The 22,770-nt window shown below is 37.7% G+C and overlaps 1 protein-coding gene across 1 annotated transcript in view; it reads left to right on the top strand.

The window, feature by feature from the left end:
- LOC135698192 (M-phase inducer phosphatase) overlaps window positions 1-22,770 on the top strand; it is a 431,658-nt gene that overhangs the window by 261,730 nt on the left and 147,158 nt on the right. The window lies entirely within an intron of this gene.

The raw sequence follows: 22,770 nt of genomic DNA, 5'->3' as shown, positions 1-22,770 counted from the left end.
ACGTCAATGTAACAATAAACACATTTATAGTAAGTACCGTTTGTGTCGTATTTTCCGGTCGACACATTAATCGAATTCCCGTTTAATGTGAATTTCGTGAAAGGAATGATAGCGACTGTCTTCGAAGCGAAGCCGGAAAATACTCAGACGAGCGGAAAGAAGAGCGTGCAGAGCTGTCAATTTTATTCTCACCTCATAGATCTTTATTCCGAAATGGTACGTGTCAAATTGTGTGAACGAGGCATGGAGAATACTGGTTCCTTTCTATTACTTGCAAATCAGACCTTTCAGCGACTCAATGTTTGCGTGGGTCATGCTGATAGATTTTGCTTCAGGATGAGATGACGAATGTTTACTCCACGAGAAAATGTCAATCAACGTCACTCCATGTAGTTCTCTAATCTACTTTTCGCTGTTCGAGAGCCACTTGATGTTTCTTCAGAGCACTTTGTGATTTGAATGAATTGTTTTATTTCAAGTCTTTTATAGACTTCTTTATCGGATCTCACAGAGAATGAACTCGTGTTGAGAGTAATTCCAGGAACAAAATGTCACAATAAATTGGATGGCGAGATAATCAGCTCAACACTTCCAGTAAACTCGATTTGTAGTCTACGTTATTTTTGCTCTCCCTTTTATCATTACAGGAAAGTTTTAATATGCTGATCAAGTTACAACTTTGGCAATTTAAAATAAATGAGAGTAGTTTTCTGCCACGAAATGGCGAGAGGATATGAATATCATAATTAAGACAATTTTGAAATTCCTTGTGCAGCACAAGCACAATATTCACTACCGAGTACCGAAAATATGCATGTTCTATATTTATTTAATACCTACTTGCTGATGATGCTTCCTTCGCCTGCTTCTATATTCATCTTCTATGACTCTGTAGTCAAAGTTTAGTGGAAATGGCTTCGCGCTGATGTTCGCCTTTCACTTGCTTTAGCTTCTTCAACTGTATTTATATATATATAGGCGTATGGCGGAACAGCTGAGAAGTGATTAAGTGATTAAATTTGTGTAAAGCTCCCATCCTTTGCATCCACAGTATGAAAAGCGCAAGATCTTAGGAGAAACTGAAATTGAAAAGTTCATAAAGAAACTGCATGAATTTGCGAGCATTGCAGTAATTACGTGAATATTGATTCGCTGTATTCAATCGTGAATATCCATTGTGTTATTTTGAGCTATTCTTGGCATAAACATCGGAATCATCAACAACGTTGCTTGCAATATTGAGCATGAGCTTGCATTGATGTGCATGAGATCAGTAATTTTAGGAATGATAAAGATGGCTCCATTATTGTTGAGTGTGCAGCAGGAGCAAACGTAAGTGATGTAAAAAATGGTATTGAAAGCAATCTGGGTGAAAAATATAATGCTGTTGTTCCCACTTCGGTGCCAAGATTGAAAATAGTGGGCATGAGCGATCAGTTTTCCTCCGATGTCTTTATTGACTACTTAAAAAGTCAAAATGAAGACATCGCTATTAATGATGTAAAAGTAGTGAACATGTTTGAAAATCCACGCTTCACTTATAACAAGTTTAGTGTTGTAATTGAAGTCGATGTCGATACTTATAAATGTTTGTTATATGCGAAAAAAGTAAATGTAGGGTTTGATCGGTGCTCGATAGTTCCCGCGATTAATGTGTTGAGATGCTTCAAATGTGGAGAATTTGGGCACAAGAGCATGGATTGCAAAAATTGTGATAGATGCTCTAGGTGCAGCCAACAACACAAAACGTCAGAGTGTACGTCAACTGTATTGAAATGTATTAATTGTTTGAAAATGAATAAAGAACGAAAAATGAACTTGGACGTCAACCATGCCGCATTTAGCTCGGAATGTTTGCTCTATAAAAGACTTTTTGATCAGAAGAAAAGCAGCTTGCGTTTCAATAAATAGCAGCCAAGTTCCAGGAATGTGAATCAATTCGATTTTTTATACTTGAATATTGCGGGGTTGTCAACAAACTACGTAGCATTACGTCAGATTGTTGAGGAAAAACGTCCTCTTTTAGTTTTATTATCTGAAACTCATATTGTAGAAACTGAAGCTTTTGATCAGCATAGTATTCCGGGATATATTGTTGCTGCTTGTTTATCACATTCTAGACACACTGGCGGTGTTGCTATTTATGTCAAAGAATCAGTTCAATTCAACCTTCTTACCAACGAAGTTATTGATGGCAACTGGTTCTTGGGCATTACAGTTGTACGTGGCATGAAAATGGGTAATTATGGTGTTTTGTATCATTCTCCCAGTTCTAGTGACCAGCGTTTTGTTGAAGTTTTAGAGAACTGGCTCGAGACATTCCTTGATTCTAGTAAATTAAATATGTTGGCTGGTGATTTTAATATTAATTGGCATGATAACCATAATTCGAATCATTTGAAGCGTTTAGCTGAGTTTTTTAATTTAAAGCAAACGGTAAATGAATATACGCGTATTTCCAGGCACAGTAGAACTTTAATTGATCCATTTTTTCAGTTACGGATACTGATTTGAAAATAACCGATCATGAGACTTTAGTGATTAATGTCTTAGACCATGTTAACGATAACGATATTTTTTTTAAATTGAAGTGCTGGAGGAAATATTCGAAGCAAGCTGTTTCAAACCTTGTTGAGAGAAGCCTGGATTTTCTATTCGCGGACGGTAACTTAGTTGAATCTACAGCTGTTCTTAATAACGCTTTGAAAACGTGTACCAATCAACTAGTTGAGCAAAAGATTGTTTCTTTGAAAAACTCGAACAGCTGGTACAATTTGGATCTTTTGCGTCTTAAACGGAAAAGGGACAAATTGTACAAAAAGTTTTGTAGATCTAATAATGACAATCATTGGACTAGGTACACAATCGCGCGTAATAAGTATTCACAATCGATAAAGAAAACTCGTTGTGAATATGTTCAAAGGAAGATTGATCAGCATCAAAACAACAGCAAAGAGTTATGGAAAATTTTGAAATCTTCATTAAAACCTAGTAATTGCAAACCGCGGTCCATAACTTTTAATGGCACATTAGAACAGTCAGAACAAGTAATTGCATCTAAGTTTAATGATTATTTCGTAGACAGTGTTTCATTGATTAATCAATCTATTGAATTGGTCGATGAACCTGACGAAATAAAACAGCCAGTTAATAGTAGTTGCAGATTTGAAGTTTTTCACCCAATTACATTAGATGAACTTAGAGTTATTTGTTTTTCATTAGGAAAATCGGCTGTAGTAGATAATGTTAATGCTAGAGTTATTCAAGATTGCTTTCATGTCATTGGCCACATCTTTCTGGACCTTATTAATGAATCATTGCAGAATGGACATGTACCACAAATTTGGAAGGAATCCTCAGTGGTTCCTATTCAAAAAGTTGCTGGAACGATTAAAGCCGAAGAGTTTCGTCCCATCAACATGTTGCATACTTTAGATAAAATCTTAGAACTTGTTGTTAAAGGCCAGCTGTTGGAGTATTCGAATAGCAACTCTTTGTTGATACCAGAACAATCGGGATATCGGGAAGGGCATTATTGTGAAACTGCATTGAATTTGGTGTTAGCAAAGTGGAAAGACAACTTGGAGCGTGAAGATACGATTGTTGCTGTTTTTTTGGATCTGAAACGCGCTTTTGAAACAATTTCTAGGCCCTTACTGTTAAGTACAATCAAGCGCTTTGGAATTACGAGTACTGCATATAAATGGTTTGAAAGCTATTTGTCTGACAGAACTCAACGGACTGTTTTTAATGATTCTGTTTCCAGTCCCGTGGGGAACAACCTTGGAGTGCCCCAGGGAAGTGTATTAGGGCCTCTTTTATTTATTATGTATAGTAATGACTTGCAACGCGTTTTACGGTTTTGCGACATTAATCTTTTTGCAGATGATACTGTGTTATTCATTGCAGCTAAGGATTTAGAAGTTGCCGTCTCACACTTGAATGAAGATTTGCAGTATCTAAGTAGATGGTTGAAGTGTAAGCAGTTAAAATTGAATACAAGTAAAACTAAATTTATGGTGATTTCGCGGAATCGATTAAATTAGAACGTCTCTGTTGTAATTGATGATGAGACTATTGATCGTGCTCAGGAGAATAAATATCTTGGCGTGATTATTGATGACAAACTTAAGTTCAACTCTCACATTGACAATGTCATCAAGAAAATTGCCAAGAAGTATGGAATACTATGTCGATTGAAAAACGATTTAACTATATTGCCAGTAAAATACAGCTATACAAATCAATCATCTCTCCTCATCTAGACTTTTGCCCATCCATTTTATTTCTGTCCAATGCAACACAAATATCGAGATTACAGCGCTTGCAGAATAAAATAATGCGTTTGATTTTGAGATGTAATAGATTCACTTCCTCAACTTTGATGCTAGACGCCTTACAATGGTTGTCGGTGAAGCAAAGAATTGTATATTTGACTATGGTGTTCATTTTTAAAGTAGTTAACGGTTTGCTGCCTCGATATTTGTGTGATCGAATTGAAAGAGGAAGTGACTATCATAGATATAATACTAGAAACGCGGATAAAATAAGAACACCACATTTCTTGACTTGTGCTTCACAGAATTCATTATTTTTTAAAGGAATAAATGTTTTCAATTCGATGCCTAGAAACATTAAACGTTCAACAACATTAGCAGAATTTAAGAGACATTTCATTTCCCACGTTGAAACTGTCTTTTGAACGGTTATCCAGTGATTTTTTTTTTATGAATTGACAAATTATGTATCTTGACGAAGTTATTTTTAACGGATTATTTTGTATGGATAGCTGTTATAACGACTTTTTAATAATTATTGTAGCACTGCAAAAACTATTTTGTTCGCCACGATGGTGATGATGGATTTTTGATATATGATTTAATAGTCGTAGTAAAAAAAAAATAGTAGTCTACAAAGGTTTGAGCCTCGCGCGCGTATTATGGATATAGAGGACTAAATTTAACATTTGATAAAAAAAAAATGCAATTTTGAAGCTTATTTGGAAGATACCTTGAGTTAGTAGTAAGTTTTCTGGCAAATGTTGGGGGTTCGTGAGGATTCCTGACATTGCTGAAAATTATGATAGCATCAGATTGCGGGATTACTAGTGTAATAGGATGCTTTGTTGATTGTTCATGAACTCTTGATTGCTTGGAATATTTAATGTGGACAAAAAGACGAACTAAGAGGTGGACACCTGAGATTTTCCACATTTATATCGCTGTGAAGCAACTGTAAACTCTAGAGGGAATTTATATCTGTAACTTAAATCAGTTCGATTTTGTTTGCCAACCTGGTTAAAATTTCATATTTAATTATCTTAAAGATAAATCGTCCAGCTCAAACCTTTGTACGGGTAAGAGGTGGGACCATCATCATGATATCATCATGAGCATTGATATCCGTACAATGTGTAATTGCTACTCCCCGATTGACCAAATATATAACGCCATTGGCACAAAGATCCAAATGAACTGGGCTTGGGATGGATAATCCATTATGGGTGTGCATATTCCGGTGAATCGATATTTTCATGATCAATAACGGCTCTAGTCACGTCTTAACGGTCATCGGGGAAAGAAAAAAAATGTTAATATGATAGACGTTGCTACTGATGTACCTCCAAAACCATAAATATGAAACAAATATGATGAAACTGGATACCAAAGGTATGCCGATATAATAAGGAAATCGTCAATTACCATCAGTAATCAGTGCCAAAGGGCCTGGGTTCAATCCCAGTCGGTGCCGTCGGGATTTTCTTAAGCATATCATCTCTGATCATGCCTTTCTTCGGATGGTCTCTCTCCGGCGTCGATAGCATTGGTCACTAGCGTGCACAGGAATCTTGTTAAGGAGGGGCAATTTTTTTTCAATGGTGCATTTAATCTGGGGATGGGGAGTACTTCAAAGTACGTGGTGGATGGTGCTGTCCACCTCCCACTATTTCCCTACTGTTCAATTTAGCTAATTTTATTTATTTTTTGCTCCGGTGGTGGTTCAGCTTCTTCAATGCAAACTGCTTTCAGACAACCAATGGAAATTGGCAATTTAATCCCATCGACGATGTCGATGATGATCGGTTCGTCAAATGGTTGCGATAGTAGGGCTTTAACCGAAATGATACATTTGCTGCAATGTTGTTGCCTTGGTGGTTGGATTCAGCTGAAGTGATGGTGGTGATAGCACCGACAAACAGATGGTGGTGATAGCACCGACAAACCGACATGAATGACCAATAAGAATCGCATTCTTCTTTCGTATGCACAATGCGTCGACAAGTACATGGTTCAAATAGTGTGCATAGCAGTAAACAAACAGTATATTGCTCTTGATAAATCCAGTCTTGATCAGTGGTGTTGATTATTTGGCACTGATACGCGTATCTGTCAAAAGATAAGCAGTTATAACGGGATTAAAAGGAAATAAACCAACACACTCAAAGCTCTTCATAAAAGTATATTGCTGTTTTTGTCCTTGCACTTGGCTTGTACTCCAGCAGTGCTGCCAGCCATTGTGCTAGCACCGTCAAAACATACTGCCATCACCTGCTCCCAAGAAATCTGCATCGCTGTCAGGACCTCAGCAATGGTATTGAAGATGGTCGTCGCGTCTGTTTTCAACACCCGTCTCACACCCACGAATGTTTCCGTCGGTCGATCATTATCAATATACCTGATAACAATCGCCTACTGCTCGTGGTGGCCACAATCGCTCGTCTCATCTGCAATAATTGCCACTGGTTTTCCTCGCAAGGTTATCGCAATGTTCCGCAACATTACATTGTGCAACGACGGAATCATGTCATTTTGAACACGGTTACTTGTGTACTGCCAATTTTTGACGCCTTTCGCCAAGTGTTCTTCCAGCATAGGATCGTAGTTAGCCACCAACTGGGTGGCACACTTTCCGCTCCTTCCGAATGTCCACAAAATGGTCGGTCACCTTTACAAAGTATCCATTACGTTCCATTAAATAGCGATTTTGTAGCCGCTTTGCCTCTCTAGCAGAAATCATAGCTATTTTTTGGTGGTCCAGCTCTTCGACGATACCCTTTATGGTTTTGAAAATCTTCCACGCTTCCATACTACCAACATTGGTATCACTGCGATTGTGTTTACCCAGCAACTCGGTCACTTGCTTCCAATTTCTGAACCCTGTAGGAATTGGACAACTTGGACCGTCCGAAAAGACCGGCAGCAAAATGTTTGATTGTTTGAATTGGCTCTGAAAATCCAGAATAATATTGAAAATAGTTTTTTAAGTTCCTAAAATTTCTTGGATGTTAAAGTTACAGTCCGAATAATATTTTGATAGAAAAGTGTTGTAATAATGCTTTGCGTTTTCTTTACAGGTTAAAAATATAAACCAAAGAAAGTATATTCTTCAAGTTACTGGTATCATCTTTTATTCAGTTACCTTTGTGAAATTTTGTGCAGTACGTTTTTGTAAATTTTGAAGGCATCGTTTTAGTTTATATTTGATTATTTCAAGGTTTTGTAAGCCCTTATATGCTGTTGTAGTTACAATTAGTTAGTTGTAGTTTTAAAGGTGAAAGAAAGGACAAACCTGAATTTATTGCAACGCACATAAACAGCTGTAACTTTTTAACCACGGGAACAAATGACTTGAAATTTTCAGAGAAGATTCTTAGACAAATTCTTAGTAAGACAACAATCGAACAAGGTTCAATGGCAAACTAATAGCCACTTTTCAATTAGGGAATCCAAAAGCAGTCTTCAAACTTTGTACAGTTGCAAAAAAGTCCATCCTCAGAATTCCTTGAGGTTCTTTTCGAAATTTTTAGAACTCTATAAACTCTTTTGAAAATCTTCTCAAAAGTCCTCTGGAATTATGTTTAGAACTCTTCTTGACTTTTACCCAGAACACCTTGGAGCTGAAATTCCCTTAGAGTTTCAGAAGAATTTTCTCAGTATTATCCATAAATTATTCCCGGAATGAGCTAGAAATTATCGGTACTCTCTTAAAATTTTCCTCAAAATCCCGTTGGAATTTCACTCAAAATTTAATTTTCTCGGTATTCTTTTCGGAATTATCTTGGAACTATCTTCAGGATTCACTAGAAATCATTCGCAGAATTTTCTAGGAATACTCCCCAGAAATTCTTTGGAACTGTCCTCAGAATTTATTATTGTTGAGGTTCTTCTCGGATTTTCTTAGAATTCTCCTAAGAGCTCTTTTGAAATTCTTCTAAGAAGTCCACTGGAATTATATTTAGAACTCTTTCTCAGGACACCTTGCAACTGAAATTATTCTAAAGTTTCAGAAGCATTTCTTCTGTATTCTTCAGAAATTCTTCCCAAAATGAGCTTGAAGTTATCCTCGGAATTTCCTTGAAATTTTCCCCACACTTAAATTTTTTCGCCTAGATTCCAGCATCCACATCCAAGCGGATGCACTTCAATCATGTCGGAAATCTAATGTAATTTTTATGGCCACAAAAATAAACAAATGCAGTAAAAGCAGCGAAATGTCTGTTCATGCACTGTATTAATGATATTTTTTTTCCTTTTTGGCAAGTAATATTACACCATATTTTTGACACGATTGAAGTGTATCCTCTTTGATGTGATATCAAATTTTTTTTTCTGTGTAGTTCTGCAATTTATATTGTTGAGATTCAGTAAAACAATTGCCGAGACTCAGCTTACAAATAACATTTTGCTGAGATATCAGCTTACAAAGAGATATTTTGCAGATATATCAGCAAAAGTAAATGCCGAGGTAATCGACTATTGGAAATTTTACCGAGCTAGGTTATGTGTGAACATCCCTTTGGAATTTCATTCAAAATTTGATTCGCTCGGTATTCTTTTCGAAATTATCTTGGAACTATCTGCAGGATTCATTAGAAATTATTCGCAGAATTTTCATGGAAACATCCCCAGAAATCTTTTATTTTGGAACTGTCCTTAGAATTCAATACCCCGTCCATTCACCAAAATGGTGTAGTTTTTCTACCAGAAATGTTCAATAAAGCTTGCCTCTCCATTCACCAGAACTGTGCATTTTTTTCATCAGGAATTTTCAATTCCTCGTCCATGAAGCAAATTGTTGCAAATCTTACACCAGATACTTTCAATATAAACTTGCCCCCAGAAAATTTCAATTGACCAGAACGATGCAAATTTTCCATCGTTAATGTTCAATAAAAATTGCTTCTCCAATCTTTTGATTGGTGCAGATTTCCTTTTTCCATTTTCCACCAGACAGTTTCAATATAGCTTGCTTCTCCTATCATCATAATGCTGCAGGTTTTCCACCAAATAAAGCTTGCCCCTATTTTCAGATTTTTCATTTTAAATTTTTAGTAAAGCAGCTTCCCTCCAATCATCAGAATGGTGTAAATTTTACACCAGAAATTATTATTGCAGTTTGTTTTTCCATTCATTCGAAGGATGCAAATTTAACGGTGTAGATTTTCCACCAGAAATTTTCAATATAGCTTAATTTTGAATAAAGCTTGTGCCTTTATTTACCAGACCAGTGCATGTTTTTTTTTCCTTGATTTGTTTTCCATCGATCTTATTTTTCGTGCTGAGCACCAATGCTACCGACGCCAGGGAGGCAGCTCCCACACCTGGGCCCTACCACCTATCGCCCATCAACTCATGAACCGGGGACCAACGGCTTTACTTCCGAGATGTTATGCCTCAGAACATCCCGGCGGCGCCGACTGGGATTGAACTCAGGCCTGCTGGGGTGAGAGGCAATCACGCTTACCACTACACCATCGGTGCCGCTCAGTGCAAGTTTTCCACCAGAAGTTTTCTGTTCATTTCAATTATCAGAGCGATGCAAATTTTGCACCAGAAATTTTCAAAAAAAGATTGCTCCTCCATTCACCAGAACGATGCACCAAAAAATGTCAGTGAAGTTTGTTTCACCATGCACCTTTGTGGTGCAATTTTCAGACTTTGGCTCTTCATGCACCAGAATGGTGCAAATTTTCCACCATAAATTTTCAATGAAGCTTGCTTTCATCAGAACGATGCAAATTATGCACCAGAAAAATGAATAAACCTTGCTTCTACATTCACCACAGTGTTGCGAATTTTCCACCAGAAATTTTCAGTTAAATGTACACCTCCAAATTTTTAGCGTGTTTCAATTTTTCCACCAGTTATTCATTTTGATTAGTCCCACACCAGAACCATTCAATAAAAAGCTTTTCCTTCGATTTACCATCACAAAGGTGAATTTTTTCAACCATCAATTTACCCTCAATGAACCACCTTGAAAAAAAAAATACAATAGAATTTTTTGTATGCACCACAGTGCTGCAATTTTTTGACCAAAAAAATTTAATTGAAGTTTGTCCCTTCATGCACCTTTGTGGTGCAATTTTCAGGCTCCATCTCAAAGGAATTGACACGATAAAAGGTTTTCAGTGCCCTTATAGCATAAAATGAAATTATTTTACCTTCAAACCGAGTTATCATGAAATCAAATTATTATTTTTATTGAACACCCGTTATACAGGTGTATAGGAAGTACAATCCTTTGCAATCAAAGAAGAGGAAATAAATTCAACCGTGGGAGTGAAAATATTTGACTCCATATTTTGAACATGACATTACAATGAATGAAATCTAACAGATATAAATTAACAACGCTCTGGGTTTGCATCCAATTATGTTGGCGGCAGCAGCAAAGTTTCTTGGCATTGTAAAGACTATAATTTGAAGGATAAAAAAGTACCAATGGTTACCGTATCGATGGCGCAGTGATATCATCTTATTTATTTTGTGCTCTAGAGATTTGCTGTCTTGGGAAAAGATGTTGATTGTTAAATTTCTACATTAAGTTTGTAACATTTATGTAAAATCCTCATGTTAATTAATATTTTTGTTACATAGCTCAGTGAACCATTTTTCCTAGATTTTTACAATACAGTGAAAAGTTGCATTAGCTAGCAAAAGCAATATTAAATGCATCGTGAAATGTTAATCATGTCGAGTTATTAACAAAAGAGGAAATCGATGAAGAGAATCGATCATCGCAGTTAGGCCCTTCTGATTCGGAACGCTAGACTCATTCATTGATCATATAAGTCGTAAATTTCCTGAAATTCCGTATTTAATAACAATTTTCAGTAAATTCGATTGAATAAATAATTCTATAATTTTTCATTGATCATTACAAGTCAGTCCGATTTTTTTCTAGAAGAATACATTTTGTTTTCGTGCATTGACAATGAATTGCCACTCCAAATTTTAAAAATATAATGATTTTAAAAATGATGTTCTCAAAAATGAACAAGTGACCGAAAATAATATCAGCTTTCCAAAATAAACTTCAAATTGCCTACAACTTTTCATAATATATCAGAGGTATATCGAAGTACAGTATGACCAATTCAAAAATGCGACATGGTTTACAGCTTATTTTCGGGTAGATTTTAGAAATAATTTTTAGTACTGTTTCATATGTGTGTATTCGTTTAAATCTCTACTGTCAAGTGATGCGATTTTCGTTCAAAAAGTTAATAAAATGTACACCAAAGAAACTGTTACGAGCAGGGGTGGAAAATCATTTACATTAATTTCGTGCATTCATTGACATTCATTTGCCTCTAACTTTTTTCATCAACAGAATTCCGTAAAATAATGTTTAAAGCTTTTGTAGGCTTTGATACTAACTACATCTTTTGTAAACAACTCAAATCACTATCTCTTATGCATAATGAATCAGAGTGATAAGAACCCACCATTGTTTTTCAGAATGTAAATTGCATTAACTGAAAAACAATAACATGTTCTGCCAGCGCTAGTTCGTCATGCATAAGAGATTCAGATTTTAGTTATTAACAAAAGTTGCAGTTAATATTAAAAGCTACAAAAGTTTCGTGCATCATTTTAAGGTATTCTGTTGATGAAAAAACTACAAGGGACAGCCCTATGGGCTTGAACGCAATGGTGACGTAGGACTACGTTGTCTTATATAATAATAAATCTTATATGTTAACTGCAGCAGGAGTTTGTGTAGGAATAGGAATTTAAGTGAGGTTCTCTCTGTTTACACTCTTTAGTATGACGCGCTTGACATAGATGGTCCACAGTGAATTATATGAATGTTCATGTGAGCTGCAGCTTGCTGCTTGCAGGGAGTCTTTTGTTGTGTACTGGAGAACACCACCACTCACCACGCGATGATAGAATAAACACCGTTTGGTGAGACCGGTTCGAATTCAACTTTGAAATCTGTGTTAAGTAAAACGCTTTTCGTAGCAACAGTTGCGCAATTATTATAGCAATAGAATTTTAAATAGTGTCATTTTGAAAAATGTTTAATAATTTTGTTACATGCTCCATTTTGGTTTTCACAAAGTGTACCCCCATATAGAAATCACAGACGTAGTCCTACGTCAACATTTAGAGGCAAATGAATGTAAATGAATGCACGAAATGAATGTAAATAATGGGATGGAAACCTGGTTACGAGTTTGCTTCTCGCCTAAAAGCCAATACAAGAGACGAGACAAGAGATTACGAGGATCGTGGGATGCCACCGGGCCACTGTTCATCGGATTAAACGTTTTCTTCATGCTGGACCACATCCACGGAAGCCATTAAGGGGTCGTCCGCGATCGGCTCAAAAGGAAAATAATGGTGAATCCTATAAGATCGATCTGGAAATCGGCAAAACAAGCAATTATTTCCAACACCTCGATGCAACGGTTGGTTCTAGATAACTTGAAGGCTTCGTCTAGGGCTAGAGTGAAGCACCATCTGATAACAAACTGAATTAAGGGACTTGAGCGATCTAAGCGGCTTCTCTCCAACTTTAAGAAAGAAAAATCTATAATCGTGTTCTGTGACGAAACACTTCTCAACATCGATCTGGTGTCCAACACGCGCTCCGACCGATTTATTTCGCCGAAGAAGGTCAAGGATGTTATAGAGGACACACAATTTAAGTCTACCACCAGGCATCCTGCAGGAGCTATAGTTGTCGGGGCAGTCGCATCCAATGCAATGGTTTGAAAATATCTCCGGAATTCATCAAAGAGGGTCTAAAAGTGAACACGGAGGACTACATCGGCATGCTGAAGGACCATCTGATGCCATGGATAAAGGCCAACTTTAGAAAAGACGAATTCGTCGTTTTCAAGCAGGATGGAGTGCCCTGTCATAGATGTATGAGGACTTACGCTTGGCTGACCGAGAACCTTAATTTTTGGTCAAAGGAGTTTTGGCCCCCTCCACTCTGTTTATCTTTTTAAGTACTCTAGCAAAATGTAATCGTCTAGAAAATATCGGACTGACTTGTAATGATCGATGAAAAATTCAAGAATTATTTATTCTTTCGAATTTACTGAAGATTTTTCTTAAATCCTGAATTTCATAAAAATTCTACGGCTAAAAATTTCATAAATAATGAATACAATAAAATAAAAAAAATACAAAATTTAACAAAAATCTCAAAATCTCACTTAGGGTAACAGAATCAGTTTTTGGTCCAAGAAGTTCCTTAAATGGCTCTGTCTTAATTTCTTTTTACGTGCTGAATTTTGCATCTGTTATGACTCAATGTTATGTCAAAATTGATGCTCGTTTATGTCAGTCTCAGAACACCTACATCGACATGAAGGTGTGTAGCTTAGGCATGAGCATGAGCATGATTGACCGCCCACGGTTGCTACTCTGTTATTGCCAGATCAGCTGTAATTACACAGAGAACCAATAGACGATGCTTGGGACTAGCAATCATCCTCAATGTGTAAAAACTGGTGATCTCAAATTAGGCAATACCAGCGCCAGCCGCGCCTGAACGCAGATCAAGAAAGAAATTGGTAGGAATGTGTTGACGTGACACTCGCTTTGATGGAAGCCGAGAAATCCTCTGCACTTCCACGAGGAGTCACTGGGATGTTGGGTAGGGTTTGCAGTAAGGTTCGTTTTGGTAAACGATAAGCTGAATTGATGTTTAAACGATATGGAGGAGTTACTGTATAAATAAATAAAAAGGAATGATCTCTGCCAAATAACCAAGTGGAGCTGCTCCAAAAGCAACCGGCCAAATTCATATTATATTATACTAAAATAAAAAGTAAATAACAATGATAAGCTATTTGATACGCCTTCTGGTCCTTCAGGATCTACAGGACAACTATTTTCTAGAAATGAAAATTATAGTTATATAATGATAGTTATATAGTGATCTAATGAGATTTTAAATATGTGAAATAAAACTAATTTACTAGTCATGCAATATATAAAATAATGTTAAATAAAAAAGTATTACAAAATACAAATAAGCTCGATTTCAGTTAACCTCAATACATTCATTTGATTTCAACTTCTGATATTTTATTGGAATTGAAGCAAACACTTTATTATGCACCATGGAATTTCTTAACGCAATATGGAATGCTTTTTTAAAATAATGGTAAATTTTCATAATGCATCAATAGTCAGAAAAATCGAGGTTATTTGGACATTTAACAGTTTTTATGCAATTGTAATCATGCATTCCAATGTTTTTTTGTATTTTCCTGAACGAAGGCTGAAAATAGTGAATTTATCAATGAATATTTAATAATAATATAATAGGACCTAGGATGTATTCAAACTCAAACTATATCAAGATGGAAATAAAATCATAGTGAATTATTCGTATACACCTAACCGTAAAAAGCCGAGGAACATGTATCATGCGACCGTGGTCATCACTCTGACAAATGAAACGATGAACGATTAACATACATAAATCTCGAATACTCCCCCGAAGGGACGCATCCACTCCCGCAAACAATGCATCCCATCGCCAATCCGGCGCAACCAGCATCCCACCCACGCATGCCAACACCACCATCAGATAGGAGAAATTTTCCCCTACCTGATGGCGGCGCCACAATGCGCGGGCGAGCCACCAACCACACCAAACCGACAATCAAACGCACTGCCCACAAAAGCAGACACGTCCCCTCGAAAATGCAATCAAGAAATGTGTAAGAACAATCTTCAACTGGAAGAAATAATAAACTTGCAATATTTTATATAAAGCTGAAAAATAAGGAGACACATTTGAAATAATGCAGAATAATTTAAAACGATCCAATACAGTACAATATAATATAATATGAAATGTATTGTAGGAGATATAGTGAAGTGAAACATATGTGGAATCTATGAAATGCAAATAATATACATATAAAAATGTTTAAATTAATTTTGATGTTGGGGAAGTATCAGTTGCTACACAGTTTCATATGGGGTGATGATTTATTATGTCACGCTCTAATGGGGTAGGGGGTAATCGTGCATCTAAAACCACAACACTCCACGACAAAACACGATCCAGCTTTCGCCTGCCATGCAATGAACAACAGAGACACGCGACAACTCATACAGCTTCAGCGGATGATGATCAATTCCAAATACACTAATGGTACCGCCTACGGCAACTAACACGGTGATCACGCCGGCAACTACGATTAATTTGGAACTCACCATTTGTCTCGTCTATACAGTCATTACCAGTGCAACACACACACATGCCCCTATGTCTCAGTCATAATCGTCTCGTACAAGCAACTCGTTGAGAAGACTTTACGCACACTATTGCATAGCCATTGACCACCGCAATTATAAAACGCATTTATAGTCGCACACCACCGTGTTGCAGTAACAAACATCAAAAAACTCGAATAAAATACAAACCTCCGTATCACCATACAACAAACCATTTCCATCCCTCCGTATCCGATCGTCGGGGCGGACTTTTTTGGGTTCCTTCTCACTGCAGCCTTATTCATTTCCTTCTCTTTCCTCTCAATCCATGGCACTGACAATCTACCTTCCTAACACGAAATACCACTACTACCTTCACTCGCTGCAACTATTATCTTCTCTATCTATTTCCATCAGTAGCGCGAGGGAACAACTACGCACACTTCGCGATCTACCAACTAGTCACTCGGTAGCCTACACCTTCGTAGTTTGCCATTCCTACATTAATTCCTCTACACACTCGAACGTATGTGTATGAGCAAATAAGAAATAATACTACCAAACGCAAAACGTTAGAATAAAACCATCGAATTTCACCACAAATTGCATATTTTCTTCGGCAATTCCATCCGTTTCTAATGCGCCAACCACTAATGCAGGTGATAAACTATACATTTTCTATAAATCGGTCAATAAAACACACAAAATAACGAAACTATTCCACTCGAAAAACAACGCGACCGGCTGCTATCACCAATACTCGATCCTCCCGACATGAAGGTGTGTAGCTTAGGAATTAACAAGTTACAATAAAAGTTTCAATCTGTTTTCAATATTTTTTCATGGCAATGAATACTGATTTCGTTTTTATGGCTTTCTCAGTCTAGGGTAATTCAAACAGTTAGTTTTGCATTGCCCGACGTTTCGGCCGTTTATTGTGGCCTTTTTCAAGGGTAAAACAGTCTACCGGCCGAGGGTAAAAAGGCCACAATAAACGGCCGAAACGTCGGGCAATGCAAAACTAACTGTTTGAATTACCCTAGACTGAGAAAGCCATAAATACGAAATCTCCATAAAACCAGTCGAACAACCAAATCAATGAATAATGATTCGATTTGTCATATGAGTGATTCGATCTATTAAACGGACGATCAGATCTGAGGTGAGACGCAAATCAAGTTAATATGAATGTATCGTGTGTTCGTTTTCTTGCTCACGATATGACATGACCGGATAAGTAGATTGCGGTAGTGTTTAACGTATTCTAAATATGACGCATAGGGCAAGAATTTCAATGTGGCTACTAACGTCTGGAACGCGAAAAAATTGGTCAACTTCAAATTGGTGTATTTCTGTTAAAAATGCATTAAAAAACCTGAAATTCTGCATTTGGAAGTTGAGTGTATATACAATGGTTGCTATGATGAGTTTTCACCGTTTGCTCTCCAGCTTTCAAAATGACGTCCAAGTAAGAGGAGCAGCGCGTCAAAATTTTGCTCGCGCAGCAAGAGAATCCGACGTTCTCACACGCCAAGTTGGCAAAATGGCTCGATGTGGCTAAATCGACCGTGACAAACGTTTTTAAACTGTTCGGGGAGCGTCTGTCGACCGCCAGGAAGCCTGGAAGCGGGGGCAATCGTAATCTGGACGTGGCAGCGACGACGAAGAAGGTGGCGGTGAAATATAAGCGGAATCCTAACCTCTAGATCCGGGACGTCGCTGGCAAGCTCAATGTCTCCAATACTACTGTGCAGTGGGCCAAGAAACGAGTCGGGTTGTCGACGTTTAAGAAGGTGAAGGTGGCGAACCGAGTTTACAAAACAAACACGTCGGCAAAGCAGCGGTCCCGAAAGCTGTATACGAATCTGCTCACAAAGTTTGACTGTGTCGTCATGGACGACGAAACTTATGTGAAGGAGTTTTATACCGCAGCAGGAAAAGGGAAGGTTGCTGAAATGTTCAAAACCATCAAACTATGGAAGTTCCCGAAAAAGTTGGAAGGGTTGTATACTAGAAACGACCGCAGGGTTGGCGTTGGATAACGTCTGTTATGTGTTGTACTTAAATGTGTATATTATATTTTAGGAATATTCCTTAATAACTCTTTTGCAAAAGTTTGGTGGCCCTGAAAAGGGCCGTTTTGTTGGGCTGATGTTGTTGACAATGATGTTTCGGGCGACCTTGTTGGACGCTTATATAGTAGAACAGAAAATATCAGAGGTGTCAGATACTCGCATACGTACGTTAAACTCTTTCTTGATAATGTTGTGGCCATTTTTCCATTTTTGACCAGATAACTGAAAAGGGCCATTTTTCCAACGCGCTCGGCGTAGTTGCCCTTGCGGAGCAGACGGTGAATACGACCGACTGAGAATTGCAGCAGCTGGGCATTCCATGACGGCGGCCCAGTACACCGGAGCACTGGCACCAACGCACTCGGCGTAGTTGCCCTTTCGCCCCAGGCTCTGCTGCCGCTGCTCTGGTACTGCTGCTCTGCTGCTGGGTCGACGATCGGATAGACAATGATGGAACGGGCGACCTTGTTGGACGCTTATATAGTAGAACAGAAAATATCAGAGGTGTCAGATACTCGCATCTGATGTCTCGGTTGGAGAAAGTATAAGAATATAAAAAAATCAATCGATTTTCACCATCTTTAGACAATGGTTTACTTTTAACCATTTTTCAATAGTTTACAGAATGAAATCAATAGTTTTGAAACATTCAGCAAATTGCTAGAAATATTTCCAATCGATTGATGCCATTATCTCGTAAATCTATCGAGAGACGGTTGAGTTATTATCGTTCAAAATCTTTTAATTTTTCGTAACGCATCCAAAATGACTCTTTTCAATTTTGTACCCCCGTATGTTGCCGAAAGACGTTATCCAACGTCAAAAATATCTCACCTGGCAAGTCGGGAACCATTAATCAAGAGATCTACGTCCAGGAGTGCCTGGAAAAGAGGCTGCTTCCATTCCTAAAGCAACATAGTAGACCTGTGCTGCTCTGACCGGACTTGGCGAGCTGTCACTATGAAAAAAAGGCAATCGAATGGTACGATGCGAACAACGTAGTTGTGGTACCCAAAGACCACAACCCTCGCAACAGCCCAGAACTCCGCCCTATCGAACGGTATTGGACCTTGGTCAAACGGAATCTCAAAAAAACTAATAAATCCATGGAAAACGAGCAGCAGTTTAAATCTAACTGGCGTTCGGCGGTTACGATGATCAAAAAATCAAAACAAAAACATTAAACGCCATATTGGATTTATGATGCACAGGAAATATTTCCCCTTAACATCCATTTAGCTTAATGACCTAGCTGAACTCTCCTTTGCGGCGGGTCTAACCATAAACGTCAACAAGCCCAAATCGTTGGATGTGAACAAGGACAATCCCTTCAACTTTACGGTAGCAGGGCAGACAGTGGAGAAAGGAGAAAGTTTCCATGTCATCAGAAGCCAGTTTCAACTGAAATTCGAGAACGTAAGTGGAGGTGGGAAACAAAATTTGCAAGGAAGCGGCAAGATATCACCACAGATGAAGACGCTGGGACTCATGACATCAGAGCCATAACAAGGAAATAAAGCAACTCGATAGGAACTTGACCTTGGCCCAGGTTAATCGAAAAGCAAGCAGCCGCCCAGGATGGAAGTCTTTTACGTTGGCCCTTTGCATCACTGAAGGTGCTTATGATGGTTTAATGAATATGAAATTTTAATATAAAAACTTCCAGAAATAGTTCTTCCGGGTTTATGTGGAATTCAGATAAATGATCCATTGGGGTGAATGTTATAGAATCGGTTAAAGATACCCATATTTGGTATAGGTTTTGCTTTTATCTGATAACGCTTAGACAACTCCTGGGTCATGGCTCGATAATTATTGGATGAGTGGTATTGCTCACCGCCACCGCTCTATGTGTATGAGAATGGCTTAAAGGGAGGCTGTCAGTGAAATTCCATCAATCAGCGATATGAAAAGTGACAACGACTGTTTTTAATATATTGACGTCGCGTGACATACTAGGGGAGAATAGTCCGTTATGCACCCCTGCGGTAAAAATACCCCGCGTGGTATACTAGTTCAAGCAGATATACGAATTGACAATCGGAAAGCTGTGAAAAACAACGCGGGTCATTTTATCCCGGGGGTACGTTTTAGTCCATCTTACCCTACATCCAGCCTATAGGTATGGGCGATGACACGGTTGGTGATGCTTGGCAATTCAATTTCCAGCCATTTCCGTTTGCATTAATTGTGGACACGTTCTCCTCATTCCAGGTACGATATAACTTCCATGAATCTGCATTGAGTTGTTATTATTGTATTGATCGGCTATGTTTTTGTCCATACATAGGCATCTGCACTGAGCCACTCTGGGCAATAATAATAACTTTACTGTCCCGGACCATTGAAGTTCACCAAACTCATATGCACCCACTATTACACACACAAAAGCTCACACGGTTAGCTTTCGACAGCAAACAGACCAATAAATAGCGGCCCAGGTACAACGCGATTGCATGATTAAAATTGATTGTTGCGCTGAATTTCAATTTGAACGCTACAATTACATGAGGTGTAAAGAGCGAATATGGAAAAGCGTTTCCGGGTGCAACAATTACGCAACCATTACCAGTATTATTCATTTATAGCGTATTGCTTCATTGATGGGAATGAATCCGGTTGAATGAAAGGATGCAGTATGTATAGGGTTTAGATCCAGTTTCCGTTCAGTGCGGCACAACCCACGCATTACACGGTAACCGCAAAATACTCAATAATTACTGTACTGCCACTCATGGCAATTCCGTCCCATAGCACCTATCAGCAAGCCGAGAAAAAAAGCGTCTTAAGTTTGCTTCGTACCATTACTTTTTATGTAATGGGACAACCTGTTTGACTGTTTTTTTTCCAAAAAATTTGAGTTCATGCAGTATAATTAATCGATGCTATGATTAGCTAACACTTCCATTGAAAAACTCCGTTTTGAAAAAAAAAAACGCAAGTGAAACCAAGGGGGGCATCACATCTAAATCACAATTCTGGATGCTCGAAAAGTATTACAATAGCGAATCACGACTGTGACTTGAAGGGAATTGCTTTGTTTAACGGTTTTCTCAGCCTTAAATACTCAAACGACTACGATGTAATCTGCTCGACATTTTGGCCACAATCCATGGCCGAAACGTCGGGAAGATTACATCGTAGTCGTTAGAGTATTTAAGGTTGAGAAAGCCGTTAAAAAAAAGCAAATGAGCGACATTTATTCATTTGTGTGTAACAGTTACACATTAATGGGTAAAACATTAACTCATTTAATGGACGTACTGCATTATGAAGGGCTAAAAAGATTGGACGGGCCCGTAATCTTATCTTAGCTTGTGTCTCCTCTTATCTATGGAATCTATAGTATCTATACTGCTGATGAAAAACAATGAGGAGAACCACACAATGGTTGCTGTCGAGTAAACAGGCGATTGCGTGTCACACAGTGGAGAGTGGCCTGCTTCAAAACGTCAAAACGGACAGCACAATTGGCGTTGACGGCGACTCTGTAGCTCTTTACTCCTATGAGAAAATCCATAAGCAAACGTCAGACTGTGCGTGAAACATGGCGAACTTTGTACTATCCTTTCACACCACCGAAAATTCCCCTAAGAAACTGTCTATATATGCTGGAAGAGCAAATTTTTCGACGGTGCCGTCAACGCCAATAAAGACTTTATATTCCGCTATGCAATAAGACTCCTCCATCAGAACGGAATCCGATTCCAGTGGTTTCATTGTTTAGCAGAATCGACAACGGGGGCAGAGCGCTTCCATTTCAGCAATGGACGCAAAACGTGATCATCACGCACACAATCATCACGAAATGGTTGCTTTCCAAAGTCGGCGACGCATCGACCGAATGAACTGCGGATGAAGAACAATGACCACACAATAGTTATAGTAGACGATCGCGTGACGCATATCAAGAGTGGCCTGTTTCTGTCGACAGTCGAGTGAACAATCAAACTTTCCATGTGTGTTATTTTATTAAAATTTGTCCTATGAGTTTCAATTTGATTATTATTGATTTCCTTCGTTAGACGGATGAAGGTAGGAAAAATGATTCGAGAGAGTGCTTCATTTCTTCTTTTTTTTTAAATAAGAGTTATTTTTATCGAAATATGTATACTTATAGGCTTAGCAACGTAGCTTTTGAGCTTACACACTAAGATTTTTTACAGGAGTCAGTATTTTTTACTGGGTTTTTGAATTGCTGAAAAAGTCGGTAAAAATTCAAATGACCGTTATCCGTAAAGAATCAATGAAATTGGCCAATTTTATTTTCTATCATTAAATGGAGTTAACAGAACTAAGTATGTACAAGTTCAGAACAAATTTTCTTATTAATAAATTTTCCACAGATTTTTAAACTTTTACCGAACAGTTCCGCAATTCAAAAACTCGGTAAAACCGTACTGACCGTACTGAGTGTGTAAGCATCAGAATCAACATATATAAGAATTGTTGACAGTAAAAGCATAGATATTATTTTATATTTTCTTCTCTTTAAGTCAGTCAAAAATAGACGCATGAGCCGAAGTAGCACTCTACCCTACCCAGATGCAAATTTATTTATTCTCGATGCGTTGATGTGTATTTCGATCCAGTGAAAATGCGGGTGTATATTTGCGAGTATCATTGTATATTAGAAGCTCTGCACTGCACAGTGGTCCAGGATGGGAATTTAGTCTTAAAACTTTTATTTAATATTTAGACGTTTGGTGTCATCAGTGAAATTTTTGTGCTTAAAAGGTTACTTCTTTGTTTACATTAATTGATATTCAAAAACAAACTATCTTATTTTAAAAAATAATGACATATGATCTTGCAGTTGAGTTAATTTCATACAACGTTGTTGAAACACATTTTATCGATCTCTTGACGTTCTCATGTTTGAATAATTTTACAGAATTTAAATAGGGTGTAGCCGAACAAATTAAGTTTTTTTGCTAATTTATCGTGATAGTCCTCATGAACTAACTTTTAGAACGTATTAAAATGCTCATTTTTGCACAAAAATGCAAATCGATTCCTCTTAGAGATATCGCGATATTAACGATTTTCATTAATGTCATCTTCAGATGCATGTTTTGAAAAAAAATATCTTTTCATAAAGAAGTTTTCCTTAAAAATAATCAGTACAGCCAAATTGATTTTATTTGCGTTTAAACACTAACATTCCTACTAGTTTTCGTATCATGTACTTCAAGTTATGTTATTTCGGATGCTGACTT

This window comes from Ochlerotatus camptorhynchus, unplaced genomic scaffold (assembly GCF_037179485.1).
Source record: "Ochlerotatus camptorhynchus isolate MF236.1 unplaced genomic scaffold, CSIRO-AGI_Acam_v1.1 ptg000083l, whole genome shotgun sequence".
NCBI classification, from domain to species: domain Eukaryota; kingdom Metazoa; phylum Arthropoda; class Insecta; order Diptera; family Culicidae; genus Ochlerotatus; species Ochlerotatus camptorhynchus.
Note: the sequence above shows the minus strand (reverse complement) of the source record. Positions and strands in the feature narration are given on the sequence as shown.